Below are 27243 nucleotides of genomic sequence, written 5' to 3'. Positions count from 1 at the left end.
GCCTTTCCCACTAGTTCTTGAGTTGTATAAAACCACCTTATGTTCTTGTGCTGTTGGCATCTCTCTTGGGATTAATAGGGGAGCAAAGGCACTTCTGTATCTGTCAGTGTTTAAACCTGCCAGATGAAGAGCCAGTGTTATGTCCCTACTGTCCCTCCCTGCCCTAACTTCCCATGTGTTCTGCAAACCTGGAAAAGAATGAGGTTTGTATATAGCTTTTGTTGTTTCTGAATAACATAGAGAATCTTTTTCCTCATTTAGAAGGCTGCACTATCTTAACTTTCAAATTTTTTAATTTGAAAAATAAAAATGTATGTCTAAGTGACTGAGTCTGAAGTAGTTTTGCCTTACATTAAAATGTTCTATACCAGTACAGTTTTTAGAGAAAAAGGTTGAGTTTTATTTCAGATATTCCTAATTAATTGTTCTAATAATTGATAAGCCTCTCCCCTACTATCACTTATTACAAGTCTCCTTTGTTGGAGCTGTTTCACCACTAATGTTTAAAGAATTCCAAAACAGAATGCAAAAATCATGCTTACCACCTTTTGACAGTGTTAGACATGTGCTGCTCTTAATGTTAGAGTTCTGTAGACACTTATGGACAGCTTATGGAACTGCTCCTTGGGAGATGATGTGACATTTTTCTGGGTTTACTACCTAAATGGTAGTGACAGTGTGGTGTCAGTCTGCTTTGGATTAGTCTTTCCAGTTGAACTGCTGGTAATAAGCATGTTTTGGGAATCGGTGTTTATGTAAGGAGTTGAAGTAAGATCCTCTTGCTGTCTGGGTAGTCTTTAGTCAGGACTCATTAAAACACAGACAATATTCAGGCAAAAAATAATGTTTACTGTGAGGGGGGTGAGGCGTTGGCGCTGGTTTCCCAAAGAAGTGGTAAATGCTCCATCCCTGGCAGTGTTCAAGGCCAGGTTGGACAGAGCCTTGGGTGACCTGGTCTAGTGTGAGGCATCCCTGCCCCATGGCAGGGGGGTTGGGACTAGATGATCTTAAGGTCCTTTCCAACCCAAACGGTTCTATGGTTCTCTTAGTTTCCCATATTGAAAATTCTCCTGGTGAAGCTGGCTTATATAAAGGAATAACAATATAAACTCTTTCAGTTCAGTGCAAAACTAGTATGCTGCTTTGCTAAGTGTATAGGTTGGCCTTGTGGGTTTTTTTCTTCTAGTTTTTGCTTTTGTTTTTGCTTTTTGTTGTTTTTTTTTTTGTTTGTTTTTTAAAATTATGGTAAAGAAAGGTGCTGACACCCACTGAAGTCTGGGGGACAGAAGTGGAAACTGACTGTACTCCAGAGGGTGATACAGAAATGCTGCTTTGTTGGACTGGTGTGCTGCCCAGAAATAACTGTCTGAACTCCTGGTTTGCACCACAGACAAGTTTGGGAAGGGTTTTGTTTCAAATGTTCTCTCATTCTTTCGTTATTCTTCACAAATTTGAAACTCCTTTTCTGTTTCCCGAGTCAGGTTACGAAGTAATCTGTACTTATTGCAAACTCTATACAGAAGCTGAGATGGTTGGGTGTTCTGAGCGTACTAACTCCACTCTTTTAAACTAACTAGTTTAAAAGAGAAAACATTTTAAACCCTGGAAATTAGCAGAACAGTAAAAGAACAATAGAAACAGTTGGTGTAGGTAGAGCCCCTCTTATGTTTTAGCTGCAGTTTTATAGCAATAGAGAAATGTTTTAATTTTCTTTGCAGAAGAAATGAATTCCTATGTAATGTGTCATTCTTCTTAAAGCAATTTCATTTAATATAGTTCATTATTTAATGTGTTTTTTTTTTAAGCCACTGACTGCTGTCACTTTGTTGCAGGTTACCATACAGTAGTACCAGATATTTAACTGGAACACTTTGAAGGGTATGTAGTTAAGGGAATGTTTTATTGTGGTCTTTATCTGGCTACTGGTAAATGCTTTTATATTTCAGTTTTATACATCAGTATACGTCTTCATATGTGGTCATATCTGCTAGAATTGAATGTTTTGTGGAGACTTCCATTGCAGTTACATATTTTCCTTATTGTGTGGAATTGCAAATGCAGATACTAAATGGGAAGATGATTAGGATTCAGTTGTAATCCATGTATTTTCAACAGAACTTTCAATACTGCTGTATTAGTGGCATTTTTACTGGCATTGGTGGAAAGAGGCGGTTGGTATTTTTAGGTTCCATTCAGCTTTCTGGTTGGCTTTGCAAGTCTGACTTAAGCATATGCTCTGAGTAAATCTGGGCCTTGAACCTGGTAGTGTTGCTGCTCAAAATCAATAGCTCTTGAAATAGCTTTTATTAGATAGAACTTTTTTGGGTACCAAGCTTCCAAGCCTAGGCTAGCAGGAGTTTAGTTACTGTAGATGTTCATGTCAGTAGTGCATTATTATGAACCATGTACACTGCTACTTGTTTTGAAAACTTGTTTTCTCTGTATGTTTTCCTGTACTATGAAAATCTCCTTCCCCTTCTTTGAGTTCTTTCAAAAGCTTTTAGTCTTTTAGAAACAGTGCATGGTCATGTCTACACCTTTTACTTCCTCTCCTGTATCAAACTCTTGCTGATATTTGAGGAAAGCATATGATTGTTTGGCAAACCTCAGCTCATTAAACAATGCTGATTCTTCTGTAAAAGTACTCAGGCTAAGTTAATGCAACAGATTTTCTTTTTCCTAACTTGTTGGATTTATACTTAAAATTGAACACAGTAAAGCTTCATTAGAAAACTTGTACTGTGTTCTTGATAACATTTACAAAGCCCATTTTCAGAAGACTGCAATGGGCTACTTGTGGATTGAGTTAAATGGACTTCACAGCTGAAGAAGAAACATTGTTATCTGTTATCTGAAATAGATGGTGCAGCCAGACTGCCAAAACAGTGAAATCTAATCCAAATGAACCTAATTATGGCAGAGATAATAAATCAAAGTAGTGAATGACAGCACTGTTATGAAAATGATCAGCACCACAGCTCAGTATTTATATATGTATATATAAGCCTAATCACTGGACATTTTACTTAAAGCAGGTATAGTCTGGTTGTAGTTATGTACTACTCTAGCAAAAATACTGACTTTCATTAGAAATTACATTTAGAAGTACTTTTTTTGTGGTTCAGAATACTGCTTTGATAGAATTTTGTATATAGTCAGAACTCAAGAAGCTAAGATTGTATTTTAATATTGTACACTGATGTGCAGCAGAATCACTTTGGCGTGAGTAGACCAGGAGGATGGTGCAGGAAGTGGCTGATACTTTGTGTCTCCATTCAATGGATGTATGTATATGAAACAAACATACTTTGAACAGGACTGCCTTTCCAGTAAGATATGAACCATCTGGTCTAAACTGAGTATGGAGACAATAGTTGCTGTGTACTGTAGCCACTGCACTTCTCTTGGTTAGAGCCTGCTGTTTGAGGGGTGAGTGAAGATGTGAAAGACGTCCCCAGTCCCACACTCTTCTGACCAAGAGATGGCTGAGGAGATAGGTTCATCTCAGAAACCCAGCAGGGGAGCCATGTCTAATGAGTAGAAGGAAGAGTACTAGAACACTCAGGTAGTAAGCTGTTGCTAATAAACTTAAGCAGAAGTTGAATCTGGTACTTAGCCGCTTCTTCAGTGTTACGTGTTTTGGAGAGTAATTGAGAATGAGATTTTTGTATCATTTCACTGGTCTTGTTGGGTTTTCAGCTACTGAGTGGAAATGCAGTAATGGGTTTCAGGTGAAAATTGACTTGAGATTGCGGCAGAAGACCAAAGCATCAAATACATAGAAGAAGTAAATCAAACAGATTTTGCATCCTAAATATGTTGTGCTGTAATCTCAAGGATTATGATAGTACCATTGTTCTCGTTTCCCCAGTATGGTATAATGATTCTAGTCACCTTTAGTTTTGTGATCAACTCAGTAAACTGAGTCATATACAAATTACTCTCAAAACTATTACTGCTGAACTTTACATCCAACCTTACAACCAAGTTGTGTAGTGAAGAATTCTGGACTGCTGAATTCAGGGACCTCATCTTGTATTTTGGCAGTATCTTTCGCTATTCTTTTTGTGAAGCTGGAAGAACAGTACATCGTGGACTTGGTTTGGCATGCTCTAAAGGTGACTTTAAACCCAAGGGTATTCCTGTATATCTTTGTTTGCTGTACATTTTTTATTCACTGATGAATCAGTTCTATGTTCTTGTAACTGCCACTGTTCCCAACAGTAGCTAAATCCACAAATGGATGGCAGTAAAATGGCATGCAACAGGGGTTGCATTCTGGGTTAGGAATGCTGTTGCGGTAGCTGTGTTGGTCTAAGGATATAAACACGACAAAGGTTTTATGCAGAGAGGCAATATCTTTTATTAGATCAGCTACTGCATTGGTGGGGAGTAGGACCTGGGCAAGCTTTCAGACATTCAAGTGCTGAGTTCCTTGGAAAGTTACTCAATTCTTTGGAGACACCATGTGGAGATTCAGTACTGTGTGGATTGTTGCAGGCACATTGTGGGTACAGGTAAATGTTGCTGTGTGTTTTAGCTCATAGTTTTGGTGTCTGATGAAGTAACAATATTTGGTGTAATTGTTAGTTCAAAGAATACGGCATTAGGTGCTTTAAAACAATCACCTAAGCAGCCATAAGATACTATTTAAATTGCCATTTATTTTTCCATTACTCCGCAAAGGTGATGCCCGCATAAAGGAAGCGGAGATTGCTTTGCAGAGGAAAATACCAGGAAGTAAACCACTGGAAATACTTCTCAAATGTTACTGTTCCTGTGTGAAGATGTATTTTCCTTTGGAGCATCTGACTATTGGGAATCATTGGGGAAAAAAATGAATGCTTGGAGTGCCTGGTTTGAGGAGTCCAACTGTGGTGTTTTTGTGGGGTTGTGGTCTTGGTCACTAGTGTAGTAAATGCGTAAGATGCAGGTAGAAGTGGATTGCATTGCAAGGGTTGCATCTAGACATGACTAATGCTTAGTAATACTCAATAGTAGGATTTTATTTTTGTCCTGTTGAAGTCTCTGGTTAGTCATCACAGGATAGAAGAGTGTACAGTTAAGCCAGTTCTAAATACTCTGAATATCTTGCCTGCAATTCATGTGTGTCCTTTTCTTAGGGTAGATGGGTGCAAACCAAGCAGCCTCTCCTCTTGCACTCCTCCTTGCAGTAGAAAGGAAACACTGTTCCTGGCACACATGCTTAACCTCTGTGCTGCCTCTGTACAAAGGTGTTCACTTGTTTAGGGTTCCCCACAGTCGATGTACAATCTTCACCTCCAGTCAGGTATCTGATTTCTATCTGGTCTGTTCTGTGCCTCACTAGTGTGAATAAAGAGGGAGAGAATTGCCTGTATGGCATGAGAAATCCTTAGCTATTTTAAATGGGGAAGTGTTTGTAAGCTTGTTCATTCATGGTGTGCTTTATGTTATCTGGGCCTTATTATAGTAAGGCTTTCATGACTTTGTTCCTTAACTTGTTCTAAGTAAATTGCACATATTTTGTCAGTGATGTTAGGCTGAGGACTGAGCTATTAATGTAACTCTTAGGAATGCTTTCAGATTTGGTGATTTACACAGTGGCAATCTCGGTGTTCAATGTCTTGTATTTTGTTTTCCTGCTGAACCGAACGGAGCTCCCTGTCTTCAAGCATGTGTGTGGTTGGGGTGGGTGTAGGGAGTGGACTGACCCCAAAGCTCAGGCATTAGATATTTTGGTTGTAATTCAGGGAGTTTACCATGGTCTTGTTTGCGAAGGCTTAAAAACAAAAGCTCAAAGAAACAAAAACCTAAGAGAATTCTCTCTAGTTGGCATTGCATATTTTCATATAACTGATGTATCAAAGTATCCATTTCCCAATCAATTGGGTGATCGTAGTATTCCTGTTCTTTGGGGATGGGGGAGAGATTTTATGCAGTTCAAACTGTCTTCCCCAAAACTCTCTCTTTCATGAAGAGGAACATGGGTCATATGTTCATACATAATTTAGCTTCAAAATTCAGGACGGATCTTAAATTCAAAATAGTTTGGGTTGATGCTAATTTTAATTCATTTCTTTTTTGGGAAACAAAACCAGCCCACAAACAAACACACGAAACAAAATAAAAGCAGTTAGAAATAAAGCCGTAGGCTTTTCTTCCTGAATGAGAGCTTTAATGTTTTCATATAATACAACAAAGACCTTGTATAAAATGATGAAAGCATTCCACACTTCCGAATGGAAATTTTGTGCATCTAAGAACTTTTTCTTGGGCATTACTACAGAATTAAAATGTTGCTGCCTGTATGCACTGTATCAGTGGATTTTCTCCCAGCACCACAATACCCTACCACCATTGAAACGTATGGAATCCATTTGATGTAAACCGGTGAGTGTTGGACATGGCATCTTTGGTTAGACTGGTGAGGAGGGCAGTGTTTATGCTGTGGATGTTCTGTTTCTCGGGAAGACTGGGGTTAATTGTAGCTTGGCAAGGGAAAAAAAAAAAAAAGAAAGTTCCATATTGTTTTCCTGCAGTAGATTCCTGTTGCTATGCAACAAACAGAATGTCACTTTAGTACAGGATATATTAAATTTGTATTCCCGGCACATCTCTCTGCACGTTCATCTTATACTGTAACAGGAGGGTATGGTTCTGGCTTCCTGAAGGACTGTAGTATGAAGTGTACATTGGAGTTGCTATTCCAGTGCTCGCTGGAGCTGCAGTGACGTCAGTGGACTTGCAGAGAGCCTTTCTTTGTTTTCGGGTGGATGGGATACCTGTGCAACACAATCGAGCTTCCAACCAGACAAAAAGGGGTGGTGGTGATCTTCCCCGGGCTTGGATGGTATTGCCAAGCAGCATGTTAAGGCTTCAAAAGGGAGAAATTCCTTGTGTGGGGAAAAATCTTCAGGCTGTGAATTCCGAAAACCTTTAAATGTGATGCAAGGAAAGTTTTAATGCAGATGGCTGTATATGGATCTTTAAACTAAAATACCCAGTTAATTTTTAATGATTAGAATTGACTTTGATATTTGAATATGTTGACACCTCCCCTCCCTACCTCCCCCGCTCCCCCCAGTGCTAAACCCGACCAATCTCAGCATCCAAACTCTACATTCGCTCTAGATGGATTGTGGAATAAATGTTTAGGGTGTGTTCTGTGGCTCTGGGACCAGTAATTAAGTAATGGACAAATAACAACGTCTGGTAAGGCATTATTTTGTAATCTAGTTAGGCTTCTGTAGAGGAAAAGAAGGCAAAAATAATATTTGAGAGCTAGAAGGATGTTAATTTGATCTTTGCTTCAAAGGCTGTCATGCGATAGCGATGACTGAAATACAGAAACTTGAAAGCTGAGGATCTTTAATACTGTGCTTTTAAGAATGAAACGCATGCATTGTCTTACGTGCTGTGACGTCTATCCTATATAATGATCCATCTTATTTTAAGCAGTTCTCCAAATGTTGTTGTGGATTTTGAAAGCCAGCTTACAAAATCTAAACTGAAACAAAGTCAGGTACAAAAATCAGCAGGTCAAATACTGTCACTTTTTCTGCTCTTAGAGCTGAAATACGCCATTGTTGAACATCTCATTTTAAGTCGTCAGTCTGAAGCAGGTTTGTAAGTCACTGGGTTTTTAATGTTTTGTAAATTTGCTCGTGTGTGGCTTAGTAATAAAGCAGAAGTCAAAAGGAAGAGTCAAAAGCAAGACGGGGAAGATTCAGAACACCTCTCTACTGTCTTCCTGCTTGCTTTGCCAAGGAGGATGCCTCTAAGAAACAAAGCATCGTTAAAGGAGCAAGCAGCCTTAAATAATACCATTTTCTTTCTTGTAGTCTGCTGCTTAATACAGAGCTTGATGCCAGAGCATTGCGTGCCGGTTCTCAAGCAGACCCAATAAAAAACATTTCTCTGTGTACACAAAGAAGAGCCTGATTCTTATGCCATTCTGTATTTGGTGAGATCAAACCTGAACACTTTGTTACATAGAAATGATTTAAAGATGTGGATGGGGATGCCTGGGGGCTTTTTGCTTTCTGGCTTGGGTAGATGAATCTTTGCTTCTGTTGCAGAACTGCTTGGTGAGAATGAGAATGCTGCCTGTGGTCTTTCAGTGCTGGGGTGGCTTCTTTTAATGGTATCTTTTGGCACAGGAAAGAGTAGGAATTTGTAAAACTGCCTCCTCTTCCTGAGGAGGGGGGCAGAACGTAACTTGATTGCGAAGCCAACAATTTTATCTGTGACTAATGAAATCGGCTTATTGTGATGTGTAGAATGGAGAAGTTCTAGAGTGTGCACAAGCAGTTGGGAAATTTGAGATTTAAGTTAGAAGTGTTGGTAGGCTATTGGGTAAATCTTTGAGGAACTCCAAGTAGAAAAGGGGTGCTCTAAAAACACTGGCTGTAGGACAAAGAGCATGTAGAATTTAAATGCTCAACAATACTAATCAGTTTATTTTTATCCTCCTGTGTCTAAACTATCCCTACACTTTTTTTAATTGGACCCTAAATCCAACTGTAATGTGGGAGTTAAGAGGAACCTCTCAGTTTCTGTTACCGTGTAGCCCATCCTCTCCTTTTTCCTCCAAGTCAGCTAACAGCGATGATTTTGCTGACAGTGTCCAGGGTAAAAGAAAATCTCCTTAGAAATTTTCCCTTACAGCTTTGGGATGGAGGAGAAAAAGATGAAGAACAAAAATCAACAGCTAGGAACAAACAATACTTTTCTCCTTTTGTTCCCTCCCATCTTCTACTTTGGGTTTGTACTGGTTTTGCTTCATGGTATAATGGAGTGGCCATCAAAAATGAGCAAAAAGATGCATCAGATAAAGCAACAATCTGTTTGCATGTTAGTGGTTGCCAGAGGGAAATTATCAGTGTATGGGTAGTGCATGCTATCTTGATTTTTCTTTCTTCTTTTGTTTTAAGGCTCAGGTGCTATGCTGCTGTAAATAGGGCTATTACAAACCAGTCAGCTTTTCATATTCATCATTTCCTTCCCAAAATTGAAATTAAACTGGGGGAAATCCTATAGATTTGATACAGTTAGTCCAAAGTTCTGCTGAGCTGTAGAAAATAAATGAATGCATTCTTTATGTGTGTGTGCTCATTCACAGCTACCAGCTCTTGGTCGTTAATATCTGTATGCATACACTATATGCAGAATTCTGTAGGAAGGATGTTGAAGCATGTGAGTTATATGCTGTTTTGCCTCCCATACAATAGAGGCTGGATTCTGGTTTGCAGAAAGAAGATGGTGGCTTAAAGGCTGCTTTGTTTTGTTTTGTTTTAGGTTGTTTTTCTTTGTTGCAGAGGTTGGAAGGTCTGTAATGAAGGAAGTAGGGAGCTGCTTGAAGAGAAGAGGATTCCATGGTTTCAGCTCAGCGTTTTCTGCAAGAACTGACTGCTTTTTACTTTTCAAAGAGTTTCTGTCCTTAGGTGCTGGTTGAGTTGTTCAGAGTTGTCAGGGATGTTCATTAGCGGTGTCCTGACTTGTCTTCTTACTGGCTAACTTAAGGCTGTGGGCCTGATCTGTCAAAACATTAAATTATTCAGCATATACCTTAATCCTTTAAAGCACAGAGAACATTATATGGCCACTGAAGACAAAGGGCTCTAGGTAGTCTTGGATTAAAAAATCAACATCAGGAGACTAGATACATTGGTTATTGTGCTTCAGTCCTCCAATGGAGGAAACAACTTCTCATCTGTTTCTCCTTTAATTTCCAACTTTCACTAATTTCTTACAAAGAAATGTGTACAAGTGTGAAGCTCTTGTGCTGTGTTTTATGGCACTGTGCTTAAACCACAAATAACTTCTGAATTTGCTATTCAGAACAAGTTTTGATTAATGTCCAGAAAAGATCACTCACTCGCTGCGCATTGAATAATGAGGAAATCTCATAGCTGTTCATTTACTCCTCAGTCGGAGGTAGCCTGAGAAAAAAGGAAGGAGGGGTGAGAGGAGTAAGTTTACAACTAAGACTTTTTAATGGTTTTACGACCGTAAGTCACTCCTTCCTCTCAGAAATAAGCAATCAGAAGTTTTAGTTGTTCTTAACTCTTGTACTTTTTTAAACTGAAGGTTATTTTTCTTTGCTGCATTACAGTATAATTTCTCTGTTCTTCTAGAATTGAAATAATAAGCCAAACATAATGTGCTGTGACATTTGAAATAACATGAGGATCTGCAACAGGTGCATTCTAAACCACATGTGCTACCTAAAATGAGCGTAACTCTTGGTAGTTCTTGGTCTGCTGGTAGAGCATGCAGTGAAGGACACCGAAACTGTGATTACAGCAGTGTGTGCTTAACAGAGAGGAACACTAACTCCAGGAATCTATGTTCTGCTCATACTGGGCTTAATCAGAGTTGCTAACTTCATGCAAACTAAGATACATCAATATTTAGCTGTCGGTTTTTATGGTAGAACTAGGAAGATCCTTGACACTTAGCTCATTGTTCTAATGTTTTGTGTGGGTTAGACCATGGCTTTTTTCTGAAGATGCTTTGAAGTGGTTTATGCTGATCTCTCCTTTTCCGTATAATTGAAAGACAGGTAATAGTCACCTGTCTTATACAGTGGGACAGTCCACTTAGATGACTCCTTTTACTGTTTAGCTATGACTGTTCTATAATGAATGATAGAATGGGTCACTTCTGTGTGTTCTGGCTGCATGGCAGATGCAGGCTTGGTTATTAAGGAGGGAAGTGTTGTAGTATCCTCTGAACAGCAAGGAACAGATTTTCCAAATAATTGTACATGGTCTCTGGCCATATCTTAGGAGGCTCTGGGGAAAAATGATGCCAGGGAGGATACAGGCTTCTGCCGGTCTGATTGACATCCCTTCATGGTCTGAGGTTCTGAACACTACCTGAAAATACAGTGGTAGTAATTGCAGGGAAAATTTTGCTCTCTCCTCTGCTTGGAATGGAGTCTCTTCATTGTAAGCCTGACAACTGCAGTCTTCTGAAAACAGAGGGTTGTAGCTATGACATTCAGGGTTTTCTCATTGAGGAAAATGTCTCTAGTAAATGCAGACACAAACTAGCCCAAAAAAGTCATCTGTCATCGCTGAAGCTTGCAGATTTTTACACGGTTGGAAACATGAGCTTTGTAAAAAGCAGCATGGAGCAATCTGTTGCTGGCATCACTAATAGTGTTGCAGGGAAGAGAGTAAAGCATAGAGTGCAGTTCTGTGGTAATGTTCAATGTGTCGCAGCTAGAAGTGTTACCCTCCTGGGATCCAAGTAGGGTGTAACAGTTCGTAGGGTAAGATGTTGGGTTACAGCCTGCTGATAATAACCTAAAAGAGGAGAGGAGGTTGGTTTTGCAGGAATAACCCTCTTTTTACCGTAAATTTTTGTCTTGTTATAGTTACACAACTGCAGTATGAGCCTTTCCTTGCCCGTGGTACCTGACTGATTAAAACCTTTTTGTTTGACCCAGGCTGTTGTTTGCTGCAGTGAATTGTAGCCAAGTTCTGTACTGAATCTAAAATGCTTGCACTTGCCCTGATTTTTGGGAGAAACTCCTGGTTTTCATCAGAATGACCTATATTGTTGTAACAGGAATCTAGACTGTTTAAAAACCTTCAAGGAAGTCTAGTACATTGGAGTATAGAATATTTGTGACTTTAAGTCACACTAAATGATCTGAAGGTCCTTTCTAGCCCAAACCATTCTGTGATTCTGGGATTCATTCTGCTTTTCTTCTGTGTTACAACAAGCTACTACTTGTAGTTATAGTCTTTTCATGGAGTTCCTTTAATGTACTGTATACTGCTGAGTATCTTTAGGTTTAAGTGAGTAACTTCATGCTGCTTGTCTCCCTATTGGATGTTAGGCTTAAAACTCTTCATAGATAATGTGGAAGAACAGATCTGTAAGGGAACAGGAGTGGGGAGAGTGTCCAGTCTTTTTATCCAGTGCTAGTGAATGCCTGTACAGAAAGAATTTAACTTACTGTATTAAGTAAAATCCAGAGGCATGAGGTAAGTGACCGTTTTTCTTAGTAGCATCATGTTCCTTTCATAAAAAGAAGGGCTGCTTTTCAATCCCACCTGTACATCTTAACTAGGGAGGCCAGCAAAGGCACAAATGAAAACCTGAAATAGGTACTTGAATTGTAAACCTGTTTGTGGAGTTCTTAATGAAACAAACTCTTACTCTTTTCACTTGGCAGTCCACGTCTTGCTGTTAACTCAACCTTCTAAGTGCACTTTCCAGATGATTACTGTGAGGATAGAGATACCTGTAGATGGGATGACCAGGAGAACATAAAGAAGGCCCTCTGTGTAGTTTGGGATTGTAACCCAGAGGTGGTGGAGCTGCTACCAAAGAATTTAATATGATAAAGAAACTTGATTGGTAGTGGAGTTTTCAAACTTGTGTTAATGCCTATGGCCATTCACCTTGTTTTCTATGTTTTACCTCAGTAGCATATCTCAGTTCAGGGTTTTGGAACTTAATTATGGTCAGTCAAAGTAAATGTTGTTTATGAAGCTTATCTGCTTTATCAGTAAATGCTGATGAGCAGTGTCTTAGTGCTTGCTAAAACTATGATTCATCATAAGCTTTGTGGAAATTAGAAGCAGAATAGTATTTTTCTGTCTAAAACCGTAGAACTGCTTTTTGCTGTTACTCTTAAAAATTCTGAAGTTAATAATAAAAATAATAATAATGTTCAAACATTATTTTTTGTAATGCTGATTAAAACTATTTTTAAAAATGCAGTTTTATTCTGATAAAGATCTTCAGCTTTTTTCCCTGTGTTTGGGATTAACTGGACAAGCTTCACATGAACTATTAATCTTAAAATTAGCTTGCATTTTTTAAGGTTTTTTTTATATGTCCTGATTGAAAAACAGGTTCTTGTCTAAAATGGGAGCTTTTGTTTCCCAGCTTTAGAACATCTTGATCTGCAGTTTAAGCAAGGCTTGGTCAGCTCAAACCACTTAGGAGTCTGTTTGCTTAAGATCATCTTCAGAGATTATAACTTAAAAAGCCACTTTAAAACTTGTCTGCAGTCTAGAGAAGCCCTAAGACTTCCCCTTGTAGTTCCCCATTTTAGGGAGACCTTCAGTGAGAGCCTGTGCACTCTGTGTGCCTGTGGTGAAAAATGCTGGGATTATTTGCAGCTCTATTTGATCCGTGGAATGCACTGCATCTATTGTTAGCTCTCCAGCTGAAGCAAGAGCAGGAGTTGTTTTTCTCTTTTGACATTGTCTAGCCAGACCTGCTGCACTGCTGTATGGGTCTTGAGTAGTTAAAGGTGGTAGTAGCATTGGCAGTCTTCCCATCCTTTTAGTAGCTGTGGGGGAGCTGAGATGTGGGAGACCATAACTTAATGTGGTTGGTTTTACTTTTAAATTCTTAAAAAGACTGCAGGGAGTGTATCTGTAGAAGCCTATAAAATACACTGTGTTCTGCTTTCCTGTTTAGAGTCTCTTGGAAGTATAAGTGCTTTTTCTGGGTAATACCTTACCACTGAAATGGAACAGTGTTTGTGTGTTTGTGATGGTGATGGGGACAACACTGTTCACATCTAGCCTTTAAGTACAACAGTGTCACTAGCCCACATATACATGCTTCTTTCCTGTTGCAGTAGAGATCATGGTCTCTTTTTCTTCAGTGTAAAATTTGGATACGAAACTCTTCTCAGATGCATTTGTCTCAAATTCAGTCTCAGTCTGCATTGTACTCCAGCGTGTGGTCTGTCTTGTTACATCTGATAACATGCCTATTAGAGGGGCACATAGCAATGCTCTTCTGATGTTGCCTGATGATTAGAGAACAGGGTGTTTTGGGCCTTGATTTAGGTTAATTGGTTTGGTAGGAAATAAAAGTATATCACAAGTAGTGGAGCACCACATTACCTATGAAATCTTGCAAATAGGTTTGAAAGCTGCTATAGCTAAAATTAGTGTCAGATTGAAAAGAAAGCTTGCAAAGATTTCCCCTGTTAGTCTCCAAGCAGTGTGGCTCTGTATTTAAACTGGGACTTCCTTCTGACTACTTAAAACAATAGAAAGGGACTCTTAATCTAAAAGGCTTTGCTTCCTATCTTAGATTTAACTGCCTTGGTAACAAAACAAAGAAAACCGGATGTGTAATTTAAGACAAATTTGAGAGTAGTAGGATTCCCTGCACATGGAAGGAGTTAAGTTTTGTGACAACTAGAGAGATTTCAATATTAGAGTAGCATTAAAAATGAGCACTGTCCCATGGGGCAGACCAGTGGTTGATCTAGTCCCATGCTATGTCTTGGAGAGTAGCAATAGGAGAAGTTGTCACAGTGCTGAGGCCCTGGCACAGGGTGCCCAGAGAAGCTGTGGCTGCCCCATCCCTGGCAGTGTTCAAGGCCAGGTTGGACAGGGCTTGGAGCAACCTGGTCTAGTGGAAGGTGTCCCTGCCTGTGGCAGGGGGTTGGAGCTGGATGAGCTTTAAGGTCACTTCAACCCAAACCATTCTGCGATCCTATGATTCTAAGCTGCTTGGAAGAAGCTACATGCAGCCACCCAGTGATCCCTTCTCCCCCCTCTGCTGGCACCCTAGGCTCCATTGTCTGATTCAAGGTATTTTGGAACATGCCTGTTGATACCTTTTATTATTTTCTTTTTTTAAGAACCTGTTGCCATGAATTCTTCTGATCTCTTTTTAGCCTTCTGATCTTATCTGCCTCTCTAAGTTCCTGTAGCAACAACGTCCAGAAATTCCCCCTGTGTATGTAACTTCTTAACCTTTTGGGTGGTAGGAATTTGGCGACTGGCTGCACTTTTCCCCCTTCATTGTGAGTTCAGCTTCTGTTAAGCAGTCTGATTTATGGTATGCAGTGCAGCATAGTGAATATATTTCTTTGCAGGTGAAATGAAAAGGATGAACAATCATGTTGCGTGTGCTACTGTAAGTCCCAAAAGGGCATTGTTAATTTTCCTCAGTGTGGATTAAGTGGATATGCGGCTTAAGTAGTTCAGGCTACCCAAACAGCACCTTCCAGTTTTTTTCCTTTTAGCAAATAAATGTCTGCACAAGTAAGGAAAGCTCTTTTAAAACATTTTGACAATTTTGTGACAGGTTACTTTAGTGATTGCTCTAGCAGTCCATAATGTTTTTATGAAACCATCTCTATAAAAGTATTCTTTGTGTGTGTAGCACAGAGGCAGTACATGTTGCATAATATTTATGGCTGGAGGGAAGAGCTTGAAACTTGTTCAGCTCCTGTGTATGATTTACATTATGCAAGATCAGGGTTTCCTTGCATCTGTTGCTTCAGGTCACTGTCCTCCTGCTGTACCTTGTTAGTTACTCATAGTACAGGTCAGTATAGTTTTGCTTAGCTTTCTTTTCTTTAACCTAGGTAGCTGTGTTGAGAACAAAGCACAGAAAACGTAAGTATAAATCCTATGACATAGAGCAATCAGTACCTGTAATGCAGAAATTTTAACACTAGGTCATCTTTCAGCCTTAAATTCACAGAACCCTTGTAAGCCAGGAGAAAAGTCAGGAGGTTTTTTATGGTGCAGTAGTATCAGTTGACTCTTCCACATTCCTTTCCTCTATATCCTTGTTATGAGAGTTATAAAACCAAACTGGAGAAAACATGGTGACCTCAGAAGATAGTTATGGTAACAGCACTCTGTATAGTGTGACTTTGATAGAAGTGTTTTACTTGACACTTGAGGTTTTCAGTGTAAGTATTCATTGCCTGGCAAAAAAAAAGCCCACCATCTATAATACCACAGTTAAAATCTAGTGAAATGCTTGAAATCAGTCCTCTTAAGTTGTATGCTGACTACTCCATTCTTGTTGCTTGTATTTGAGGGTTGACATAGTTTGTATACCATGAATGTGTGGATTACTCTGGGAATTTTAACAAACATTTCTGGATGTTTTAAGTCTTAATCTGACACTCATGAAGGTTTTGGGCTTAAATTTCTCTCTTATATCCTCTGTTATCATGAACAGGAGTAGTCCTTCAGTGGTGGAAGGTGAGCTTTGGATATTGAAGGGGTTAACACTCTAATGTTGAACTACAAGCAAGAAACTGATGAGTAACCCTTCCTGATTTATTCTGGGGCATCTGAAATGCTGTTTAAAAGAAGTCAGTGTTCAAGGCTGCAGTCAGAAGGTATATTTACTTACAGCAAAATTCCTTTTTTTGTCTGACAGTTGCGAGCTCTAAAGAATGATCGCAGCTGTATGTAAGAAAATTCAATTAAGTTTCCATGTCAGGACCAGAAGGTGTCTTTATTTACACTTGTAAAGCTCCCCTTGAAAGAAATGGAGGTTATGTAATTTAAATTTAGGCCAAACTTGGGTTCTTTTTGGATGCTTTAGAACAGTGAATTGTGCAGACAAAGCCTTTCTTGTCTTGTAAGTAAGAGATACAAAGGGGTAGCACCTAGTGAGAATATATGCTAACCACAGTAAGGTGCCTTTATAACTTGCCTAGCACTTCAATTTGAGGCGGATAATTTTTAATACATAAAACATCTGCCTTTTGTTTACTTTCAAAACAGTTGTAAACTTAATGACTAATCACATTGATCCAACTAAAACTTTGTTTTTAACTGTTTTGTTTCTCTGCAGTATTTTTGCAGACAGCCCTCTGCAAAAGTTAGAGCCTCCTTGGGTGTTTTGAATGTAACTTCTTTTCACATGCTTTCTTGTGTCCTGAGAAATAAAACTTCTCAACTGAAAAGGTGTTCTGGGGTTTTTTGTTGGGATTTTTTGTTTTTAAATAAATGAGTGTGCTACAAATGTTTTTCCTGGTAATTGTTTTCATAGAGTCACAGAAGGGTTTGCACTGCAAGAGACGTTAAAGCTCATCCATTTCCAACCCCTTGCCACAGGTAGGGACACCTTCCACTGGACCAGGTTGCTCCAAGCCCTGTCCAGCCTGGCCTTGAACACTGCCAGGGATGGGGCAGCCACAGCTTCTCTGGGCACCCTGTGCCAGCGCCTCAGCACCCTCACAGGGAATAATTTTTTCCTTATGTCTAATCTAAATCTCCCCTCTTTTGGCTTAAACCCATTCCGCCTTGTCCTGTCTCTGCATGTCCTTGTAAAAGTTCCTCTCCAGGTTTCTTGTTGACCCCTTCAGGCGCTGGAAGCTGCTCTAAGGTCTCCCTGGAGTCTTCTCTTCAGGCTGAACAAGCCCAGCCCTTTCAGCCTGTCTTCACAGGAGAGGTGCTTGAGCTCTCTGATTGTCTTTATAGACATATGTAATACCATAACACAAATAAAAGTACAAAAAATACTGCAATAAATCAGAATTCCTACTGAAATTATGATGACAACAGATTGGTAATGCAATTCCATGTATAGCAACTTGCTACTGTAATTGAATCATTTGGTTTGAGTTTTATCATTGATGTACCCAAAACTGAATATTGATGGAGGGTGGACATAATTCTGGCTGTTGTTGCGCCATAAATCCTTCAGAGAAGAGCATTTCTTGGCTGTTGTGATTCTACAGTGATGTAGAGAAAACAGTGAGTATAAAGTGTTAAATAAGAGGAAATATTTCTTCAATAAAAATGATGGGACTATTAATAAAATGTAAGTATAGAGATTTTGAGTGAATTAAATCTGTGGTACATCAGTAAACTAAACCTAGACTGCAGTACTAATCATTGCAGTACGTACGCATTTACTGCTATGGTTTCCTCTCCAGAGGAAGTACTGGCGTACTGAAATTCTCCTTTATAAACGTTCTCACTTGTTAAGCAGGGTTGTTATCAACCAAGAAGGGGTTTGGCATCAGCTTTCACTCCAGTGCTGGCACACCCAGGCTGCGTGGCCTTGCTGTTAGGAGAAGGGTTCAGTGGATTCTGCAGTAACTCACTGTTTAAGTAGACACCACTTCAAACTATGTGGAATGTGGTACTGTGATAGAACTCAATGCTTTGGCTTCTGATCTTGTAGAGGCTTCAGAGACATCAGGAAAACAGAGTGCAACTCTGTTTAAGGTATAGGAATTTATGGAAAGTTACTTTAAATAGCCTTAGAATCAAGAATGTGGGGCTTTGTAAGACAGGTTTTTTTCCTTGTATATTTTTTTTAAGACTGGAGACTGCTTTAGAATAATAAATGGTGTTCTGATACCACAGTATTTGAAGTACTTCTAAAAATTTTGGGAGAGTTTTCTTTATTTCCTTACTTTAAAGAGAAGTTCTTTTCCATTACAGCTGTGGACATGCAAACTCAGACGGTATGAACAGATCCAACCTAAGTATTAGTATGTGAGAAACAAGGACCTGTTGTCTTTCAGATTGCACTTTGAGTCAGATGACATGCACAGAGCAGGAATTTGAGCAGGCACTCCACAGACAGACCTTGTGTGACATTTGACAGGGTTTTTGGACTCGGTTTGTTAAAAATATACCCTCTTCACATATCCTGAAGTCAAAACTTTGAAGAAACCATAAATTTGCTATGTGTATCTTGATGACTGCAAATATTGCTGATATATGCCAGTTTTAGGTCTGTCTAAGCTTCCATTACCTAGTATTTCTACAAATGTGACTTTGCATACAAAGGGGGAGCATAGATTGCACCAACCTAACTGTGGAACAAAGAACATCCATTTCTTACACACCTGTGTTCTATTCAGATCAGTCTACTACAAAAAGCAGGAAAGAAGGTTCTCCATTTCCTTTTCATCCTTTATCCATATTTCTGCACCTGGCATGGAAGGTCATTCACAGTGCCTTGAGCTTTGGAGAGTGAACAGCAGCTTTCAGAGCCTACATCAAATATCACAAACCCCAAATGCTTGAACATTTATGAAGAGCTGGTTAATAGTTGTTCAACCTTCAGCAGTCAGTTGTTCAAATGCAATTATCAGAGTTGTCCCAAGGTGTTAGAATTTACCCAAATACTGTAGGATTACAGAGGAGAGCTGATGGGGTTTTTCAGGGACATTGATAAGATTGATTGCTCAGGCATTTGTTACTTACTGCTATGGTAGTAGTGGCAGCTAGTGGATAAACATCTGAAGTTATTGATAACTGAAGTAAAATTAGACTTGCATATGGGCTGCAGCATCTGAGAAACTAATGCTTGTATGCTTCTGCATCTGTGCTGCAGGCAGGAGTAAAGTGCCCTAGTTGCAATTGTAGGTGTTTGTGCTGGTGAACAACCTTGGGTTTCTACAACAACTCAAGTACAGCAGAGTGTTCTGAGCAGAACATCACACCCCAGAACTTTCAAAGGAAGCAGATAAAGATCCAGACTGTTTGAGGGGAAAAAACTTGTATTTTCTGTTGGCTGGAATCATTTGAGTAACCACAATAGAATGAGTTTCATCAGGTACTTTGATCATCTGAAACAGCTGAAACTTCAGTAGAATAATACTAAACCCCAAATCACTGGGTTTACTATATTGAAAATTGTTGGGAACTACAACTAAGAGTCTGTTCCGTTTAGTGACTGGTTGTTTCCTTTTAAGGAAAAATACTGCTAAAAGCTAATGGGTTCTAGAAATGACCAGGTAACTCTTGACACTGATTATTCAACCCCACTCTTCTCATTTCCCAATCTCCCATTGTTTGTGAGGGTCATAGAATAGTTAGGGTTAGAAATGACTTTTAAGATCATCCAGTTCCAACCCCCCTGCCATGGGCAGGGACACCTCACACTAAACCATGGCACCCAAGGCTCTGTCCAACCTGGCCTTGAACACTGCCGGGGATGGAGCATTCACAACCTCCCTGGGCAACCCATTGCAGTGCCTCACCACCCTCACAGTAAATAATTTCCTCCTTATATCCAATCTAAACTTCTCCTGTTTAAGTTTTAACCCGTTACCCCTTGTCCTATCACTACAGTCCCTAATGAAGAGTCCCTCTCCAGCATCCTTATAAGCCCCCTTTAGATACTGGAAGGCTGCTATGATATATTATAGCACTGTGTGGAGTATCTCCTGGTTCTCAGAACAGTAGTGTAAAGGAAGGAGTTATGTTTTGTTTCTTGCCCCCCCTGCCCCCCCCCCCCCCCCCCCCCCCGAAGTTATCTCTACATGTGTTAGCATTTGTAATGAGAACAGTTGTCTCTGCTGCTTTTTCACCCTGAAAATATAAAATTAGGCTCTCCATCAGCATATGGGGAACAATGATGCAAGTACTGTCCTATTTTTTGGGGGGGACAGATTGGTTTCTTTTAACAGCCCTGAAAGCCTTTGTGTATCCTGTGGCAGTTGAGTATCTAAGGAGGCAGAACATTCTGCTGTAACCACACAGAGCTCATGCTGTAATTTGTTACCCTGGGACTCAGAATTAATCAGGTGCCAGCCTGTAATTTGCTAGGAGCATTTCTAGACACCTCTGTTTGAGGGACTGTTTATCCCAGGCAGGTAAGTCAAATACAAATGAATTAGAGGAGGGTGAAAAACCCCAGCCAGAACACTTGTAAGGATATAAAGCTGTCTGTAGCTAGTGTTGATGAGGTATTCTGAATTCAGTTTGTCGTTTTTGAGAAGCCTTTTTTTCCATTCCCTAAACTACCAACATAAGTGCAAGTGTTTAGATCCTTGCTCAGTTGATTTCTTACATGTAACTTTGCCTTGAGTGTCAAAGGAAGTTGGGATATTTCTGTGATCCATGTTTTTTACTGCCACGGATACTAAGGGCTGTGATGCAGAGGCTCAAATGACACAGCACCTTGTTTTGAGCCACCAGCTGGTGCTGTAATTGCAAATTAGTTGAGCTGTAGCTTCGGACCTTAATGAAGTTATGCATGCTTCTTGGGTGTTCCTCAGACATGGGACCAGAGCCATGGTCTGGGAACATCTGAGCTAGATTCATTTGGCTGATGGATTCTTACTCCATACCTTCTGAAACAGCAGCGTGCTGATCTGAAAACGATAAACCCAGCACCTACTGAGTGCTGCAATACAGTTAGTAACTCTGCTGGATCTTGACCTCAGTTTGCATAAAGCCAGCTCAGTCTGCTCTGTGGCAGGGTTCATCCACAGCAGATACCTGTGAGCTGAATGCCCTGGGGCAGTGTAGGCATTGACTTGCATTGCTTCCCTGGGTCCTCTGTACAGTGGGGCCCTTTGTGCTACAGGGTTCTGTCCCACCCCACATGTGTCTTCATGCGTGCTCCCATGGTTGCAAGGCTCAAGGGCTGCCCTACACACAGAGGCACTCCTAAAAGACCAAGTTGAGCAGCAAGAATCAAACAAACTTATCTTGACATCTCTGGGGTTTTCAGGATCTTGCGTGAGATTTCACAATAGTTCCAAACAGCCTGTTCTAGTATTTCACTGCTGTTACTGTTAAGGGAATTTTCCTGTTACCCATTCTTGTTTATTAAGGATGTCTTTAGTACATTCCCAGGTTTTTGCCTCTGCGTTGAATGGTTTGCTCTTTTATTTTGTAACCACCATGACTTTTTGATGCACTTCCGCCTTCCCACCTTGTTTGTCAGCTGTAGTCCAAAGCATACTACTTTGTGCTCACGTTTTTCGGAGGTTACTTAAACTTACTTTTCCCATTTACTTTGTGTTTTACATCTACCTCCGTTTTACTAATTAGTTACACAGTGATGTTTTAGCTATCAAAACCATATACTTAGTGTGCAGTGCTTTTTCCTTTCCTTTTTATTTTCTTGACTCCTGTTTATTTCCCCACACCCAGAATAGGCTGGGTAATGATGAAAGGTAATGCCTGTCTCTATGTGATCTCTTGTTCTTCCTGGTAGCAGGGTGGTACTTTGTGTGTAGTCTTGTACGTGCCTGTGTTACTTGAGCCAGATTATTACAAACAGTTCCCAAATAACCACTCGCAGGTACAACTTTTGTTTTCCGCATTCATTATTTTAAGTATTCAAGGTCAGGCTGGAGGTGCCTGGGAGCAACCTGGTCTAGTGGAAGGTGTCCCTGCCTGTGGCTTTAAGCTTTAAGGCCCCTTCCAAACCCAGCCATTCTGTGGTTCTGTGATTCTTTTTCATGACAAGCTACTTCTCAATAGATTTGTCACAGAAAAGGGTGTAAAGCGCTAAATCTTACGTTCCGCAAGTAACTGGCAGTCTAGGTTTTTATGACCATGTTCATCATACTTTGTGATAAATTTGCCTCTCAACAGGAAGTTCTTGGTCTTGGCAGTAATGGCACTGTTCGAATTGTTTTGGCTAAGCCAGCGTTAACACCTCTAGACCCTTACAGTATGAATGCTGGGTACACAGCATCTCTGGCCAACCTGTTGCAGGGCCTCCCCACCCTCACAGGGAAGAATTTCTTCCTAATGTCTAATGTAAATCTCCCCTGTCAGGTTAAAGCCATTCCGCCTTGCCCTGTCACTAGAGTCCTTTGTCAAAAGTCCCCCTCAAGCTTTCTTGTTGGCCCCTTTAGGTACTGGAAACAATACTTCTTTTTTTTTTTAAACTTTTAATACAGATATTCCCTGTTGGCTTTTTTCTGCCATATAAAAGACTTCATTTTGTATTTTCATGAGTCTGCTCCATAAACTGAACATATTTACCTGACAGCAGTAGTTCTGCTTCAGGATGCTGCTTCACCCCTTGGAAGACTTTTTATAGTTGTTTCTTCAGCTGTTGAGGTGAAAGAAACACTGGTGCTCATGATGGATCCCACTGTACACTGTATTTTGTGAGGCATTGTGGCTAGCATTTATTTGGCCCCTACCCAGACTTTTCCAGTTGCTTTGCATGTTCACTTTGCATGTGTTGACTACTTTTCAGTCCATTGTTAGGCAGGAAGAGGTAATGGAATTTTTCTTTAAAGTGACTAGTGAAGTTTTGGGCTTTTTTCTGTTGGTTTTGTTGAGTTTTCTTTGGAGGGGTGGGGATTCTTTCTCCTGTGAACATCTGTGCATGCCTGAATTTAGCAACTACAAGTTGTTAAAGAACACTGCCCAGCGTTTGGTGGAAGGAGCTGTGTTGACATATCTAGTTTTAAATAAACTTTGTGTCCCGGTTTGAGTGCAGATGATGCTGTTAGTCTGACCAAGTACCATAAGGAAAACAGCTACTGACATTCAGACTACTGTTTTAACAAGGCCTGGATTTGATTAGACTGCTTAGGTCACTGGCAGCATTTGATTGCTGGAATAAAAGCTGAAGTAACTGGTTTCTAAACCAAACCAGAGCTTTGGATTATTCAGTGGGGGTAGCTAGCCAGTTTGCTGGGGCTTCTTTCATCCTACGGTCTCCAACAGCCTTCCTGTAGCTTTCTGCTTCATTCACTCCTTGCTGGCAGTCAGCACCTTGTGTCCCCCCTACTCGTTTTTTGCACTGTACGAGTCCCATTTGTCTTAATTCTAGCTTTGTAAAAAGCTGTGAAGCATTCCTTGAGGCAACCTGGGTGAGGATACAGAAACAGAATTGCTGCGTGGAGTAGCATGTGCTTCTAATAGTTCATGCTTACATTATCCTCACTGGCATGCTGGTAGATGGGTTCGGAAGTAGTGTGCAGTCTGTGATTAGTCTGCACTTACTGGGACACGTAGTGTCTGGGAAACCCTGATGCTAGCCTTGAAGGTCTTTATCTCAACAGTCTTGTTTGATAGCCTTTGGGAGCTTTTTTTCCAAAACGGATGACTCACAGCTCTTGGGTGTACCGCATAGATGCAGTGAATGCTGTCCTTTGTACATAGGAGGAGGGAGAACAAGCAGTTTACCTTTTTGCTTTCAAAGATAATGATCACCTTTAAAAACAAAGAAAGAAACACAACTAATTTGCTGATGTAGGGGAAAAAAAAAGGTCAAAATGGAAATGAGTTTAAAAGTATATAATTTTCTGAAGTCTATAAGAAGCTTGTTAGTGTTTTCTGGAACATCACCTTTTCATTTTGTACGTGCACAAGGGTAAACTGAGTTATGTTGACTTTGTTTCGTGTTACATGAAGCAAATTTTTATTGTTACCTTTCATGACATGCTTTTTAAGTGTGGATTTGGACAACTGAATATGCGCAAAGGGAAAATTGATTATACTGTATCAGGGAGCAGCTAATTGAACTGTGGTTATAGCATATAGAATCATAGCATTGTTAGGGTTGGAAAGGACCTTAAGATCGTCTAGCTCCAACCTGGCTTGAACACTGCCAGGGACAGAGCATTTACTACTTCTTTGGGCAGCCTGTTCCAGTGCCTCACCACCTTCACAGTAAAGGACTTCTTCATTATATCTAACCTGAACTTCCCCTGTTTAAGTTTTAACCCGTTACCCCTTGTCCTATCACTACAGTCTCTAATGAAGAGTCCCTCTCCAGCATCCTTGTAGGCCCCCTTCAGGTACTGGAAGGCTGCTATGAGGTCTCCACGCAGCCTTCTCTTCTCCAGGCTGAACAGCCCCAACTTCCTTAGCCTGTCTTTATACCCACATATGGCGTAAAACTGGTAATAAAACTTTTCTCCATATCTCCCACAAAATACATATTAAAGGTTGGTGGTGCAGTCTGCCTGTTCTTGTTTGCTTACTCAGGTTTGCAGTTGATCACATAGCAACACATTCCAGAATATGAATGCTTAGCTAGACAGAAAATGCACTATCGTGTTAAGCCCCTTGTCTTGTGCATTGCTTACTTTAAAGAAGTGCTTTTTTGAAGAAATGCTTTTGTGGGGCAAGTAACAACAGAAGATAACTAAGTTTTGTTAAGAGAAGAGATCCAGAGCAGCCCTGTGGAGAAGGACTTGGGGGTGTTGGTTGATGAGAAAACGAACATGAGCTGGCTTCAGTGTGTGCTTGCAGCCCAGAAAGCCAACCGTATCCTGGGCTGCATCAAAAGGAGCGTGACCAGCAGGTCGAAGGAGGTGATCCTGACCCTCTGCTCTGCTCTCGTGAGACCTCACCTGGAGTATTGTGTGCAGTTCTGGTGTCCTCAACATAAAAAGGACACGGAACTGTTGGAACAAGTCCAGAGGAGGCCACGAGGATGCTCAGGGGACTGGAGCACCTCCTGTGTGAAGACAGGCTGAGGAAGTTGGGGCTGTTCAGCCTGGAGAAGAGAAGGCTGCGTGGAGACCTCATTGCAGCCTTCCAGTATCTGAAGGGGGCCTATAGGGATGCTGGGGAGGGACTCTTCATTAGGGACTGTAGTGATAGGACAAGGGGTAAGGGGTTAAAAGTTAAACAGGGGAAGTTTAGGCTGGATATAAGGAAGAAATTATTTCCTGTTAGGGTGGTGAGGCACTGGAATGGGTTGCCCAGGGAAGCTGTGAATGCTCCATCCCTGGCAGTGTTCAAGGCCAGGTTGGACAGAGCCTTGGGTGGTATGGTTTGGTGTGAGGTGTACCTGCCCATGGCAGGGGGTTTGGAACTGGATGATCTTAAGGTCCTTTCCAACCCTAACTATTCTATGATTCTATGTAGCTGGTGTTAATCAAACTGATGTGTGCACCATAGCATAGTAGTAAATGCCTATGGCATATATACACCCCAGACCAACCCAAATGAAAGCCCCAAAACTGCCTGAAAGCTCTTTTTTTTCAAGCAGAACCTGAAGGCTCTGGGTAGAGAGTAGAATTCCCAAAGCTGCTGTTAAGAAGGAAGATGCAAGACACTCCCTTTGTGGTTTAAAAATTAAACTACAGAGTGTACCTATTAGAAGGGTGTGATGACACTGGAAAAACCCAGCCTAGTAGTAAATGCTGTAAATAGCAGAACTTTGTCCCATGTCATTAAGCTTTAAGGTATTTTAGCACTTAAATGACTATCATAGTAACATGATAAATTAAAATGCTTATTAAAATAACCCAAGATTGTCTGGAAAAGGTGGTTTCTAAAATGCATTTGGAGCTGGAGAGGAAAGATAGTACAATGGTTGGGCTGTTGCTCTAGGGTAATGAAAGCCACGTTAAATTTCTAGCTCTGTAACAGCCATCTTGTGCAATGAAATAGACCCATGGGATGCCAGCTGGATTGTGCTGCTTTTATACTTCAAAATAGCATTTTCCAATAGTTACTGCTGGATTAGCTGAACCAGCGAAAGTCTCTGGTCAGATAAAGCTCTCTGGGACTTGCAGTTAGCACAAAGCTAAACAATGGATATGCTGATAAGGAGTCTTAATTTTCCAGTGTGAACAAAATCGTTCTTCAAGTCACCTTTGCATTATAGTTACTCCACTAAGTAGTTTATTAGCACAAATAATCAAGGGATACATAATTATACTTTTAAATATTCTTTTTCCAGTTGGAGCTCACAGATGATTTGCTTTTTTTTGCAGTTGGAAAGTAATGATTAGTATAAGGCTCTACCTTTTTTATGCCACTGATGTATTTTAATACTTTTAGTATTAAAACCTCAGAATAAAAGCCCTTTTGGCTAGAGCTGCTGTTCTGTTTGGGTGTTCGTATGGGTGTATGCTATACTGAATTTATACTTACAGTTCAGTGAGAAGTGTTTGCTTATGTAATGATTCACTGAAGAAACTTAGGAAAGAAAGGATTAGCAGAAGAATTAAGTCCAAAGTAGTAGTAACCTATGTGCTACTTCCAGTTTTAGTACTTGGGCTTTCAATGTGAGATAAGCTAAAGTGAGATAAGGTAAAGTGAGTTACACTTCTTAAAAAGGAAGAGATAGAATAATCAACATCTGGTTATAATCGATATTAGAAATGTGTCTAAATATCTTTTCCAGATTTGACAGCAATGTAATAAATGCACTCTTACTAGATCAGGGTTTTTTAAATCTTATTGCTGTTTTGAAAACCTTATTTTCCTGTTTTTCTAGTAAAGGAAGCCAGCAACTACTTTTCTCCCTGCTCTAAAAGGAAAACATACTGTTGTCAGAACTTTCAGGGATTTCCCGAATAATGCTGATAATATAATAGTGTCTAAAAGCCTTGTGCAGTGGATTTTGGTTTTTATATAATGCATTATGTATACAATATAACATAAAAATATAAATAACTGTAGGCTTTTTTCCTTTGAGTAATGTTTTCTATAGATTTAGCTCACTCCGGAGTCAAATCCTGTACCCAAATACAAACAGAAATTCACATGTGGAAGTCTGGATTTGTTGAATAATCATTTGTGCCTGTTCATGCAGATATACTTCAGTAAGGTATGAATGGTCATGTCTGGGAGTTTTTTAAAATGAATTTGATTTCTTGGGAAATGCAATCTCCTTTTGCTGCTGTTACCGGTGGTGTGATGCAGTTTCTTCTAGGGAATAGACGTCGGTGGAATGGAACAGAAGTCCTTCAGGTGAACATGGATTATGTCCCTATTACTGGAAATCATAAAATCTTAGAATAATTAGGGCTGGAAAGAACCTTCAAAGCTCATC

At 40.1% G+C, this 27243-nt stretch overlaps 1 protein-coding gene across 7 annotated transcripts in view; it reads left to right on the top strand.

Annotated features, from left to right (window-relative positions):
- Positions 1-27243, top strand: part of ENAH (ENAH actin regulator) — a 94839-nt gene that overhangs the window by 5623 nt on the left and 61973 nt on the right. Inside the window, exon 1 of one of the 7 annotated variants that reach the window (XM_057398825.1) lies at positions 7104-7194. The exons of the other annotated variants lie outside the window; for them this stretch is intronic. The gene's annotated coding sequence lies outside the window, so the exon portion shown is untranslated. Of the gene's footprint in view, positions 1-7103; positions 7195-27243 lie in introns of those variants that run through there. 7 annotated transcript variants of the gene reach the window in all.

Source organism: Pezoporus wallicus, unplaced genomic scaffold (genome assembly GCF_028554395.1).
Source record: "Pezoporus wallicus isolate ANWC-B61680 ecotype Strahan unplaced genomic scaffold, APGP_CSIRO_Pwel_v1 contig_5231, whole genome shotgun sequence".
Lineage (NCBI taxonomy): Eukaryota > Metazoa > Chordata > Aves > Psittaciformes > Psittacidae > Pezoporus > Pezoporus wallicus.
This window is presented reverse-complemented; position numbering and strand designations above follow the sequence as displayed.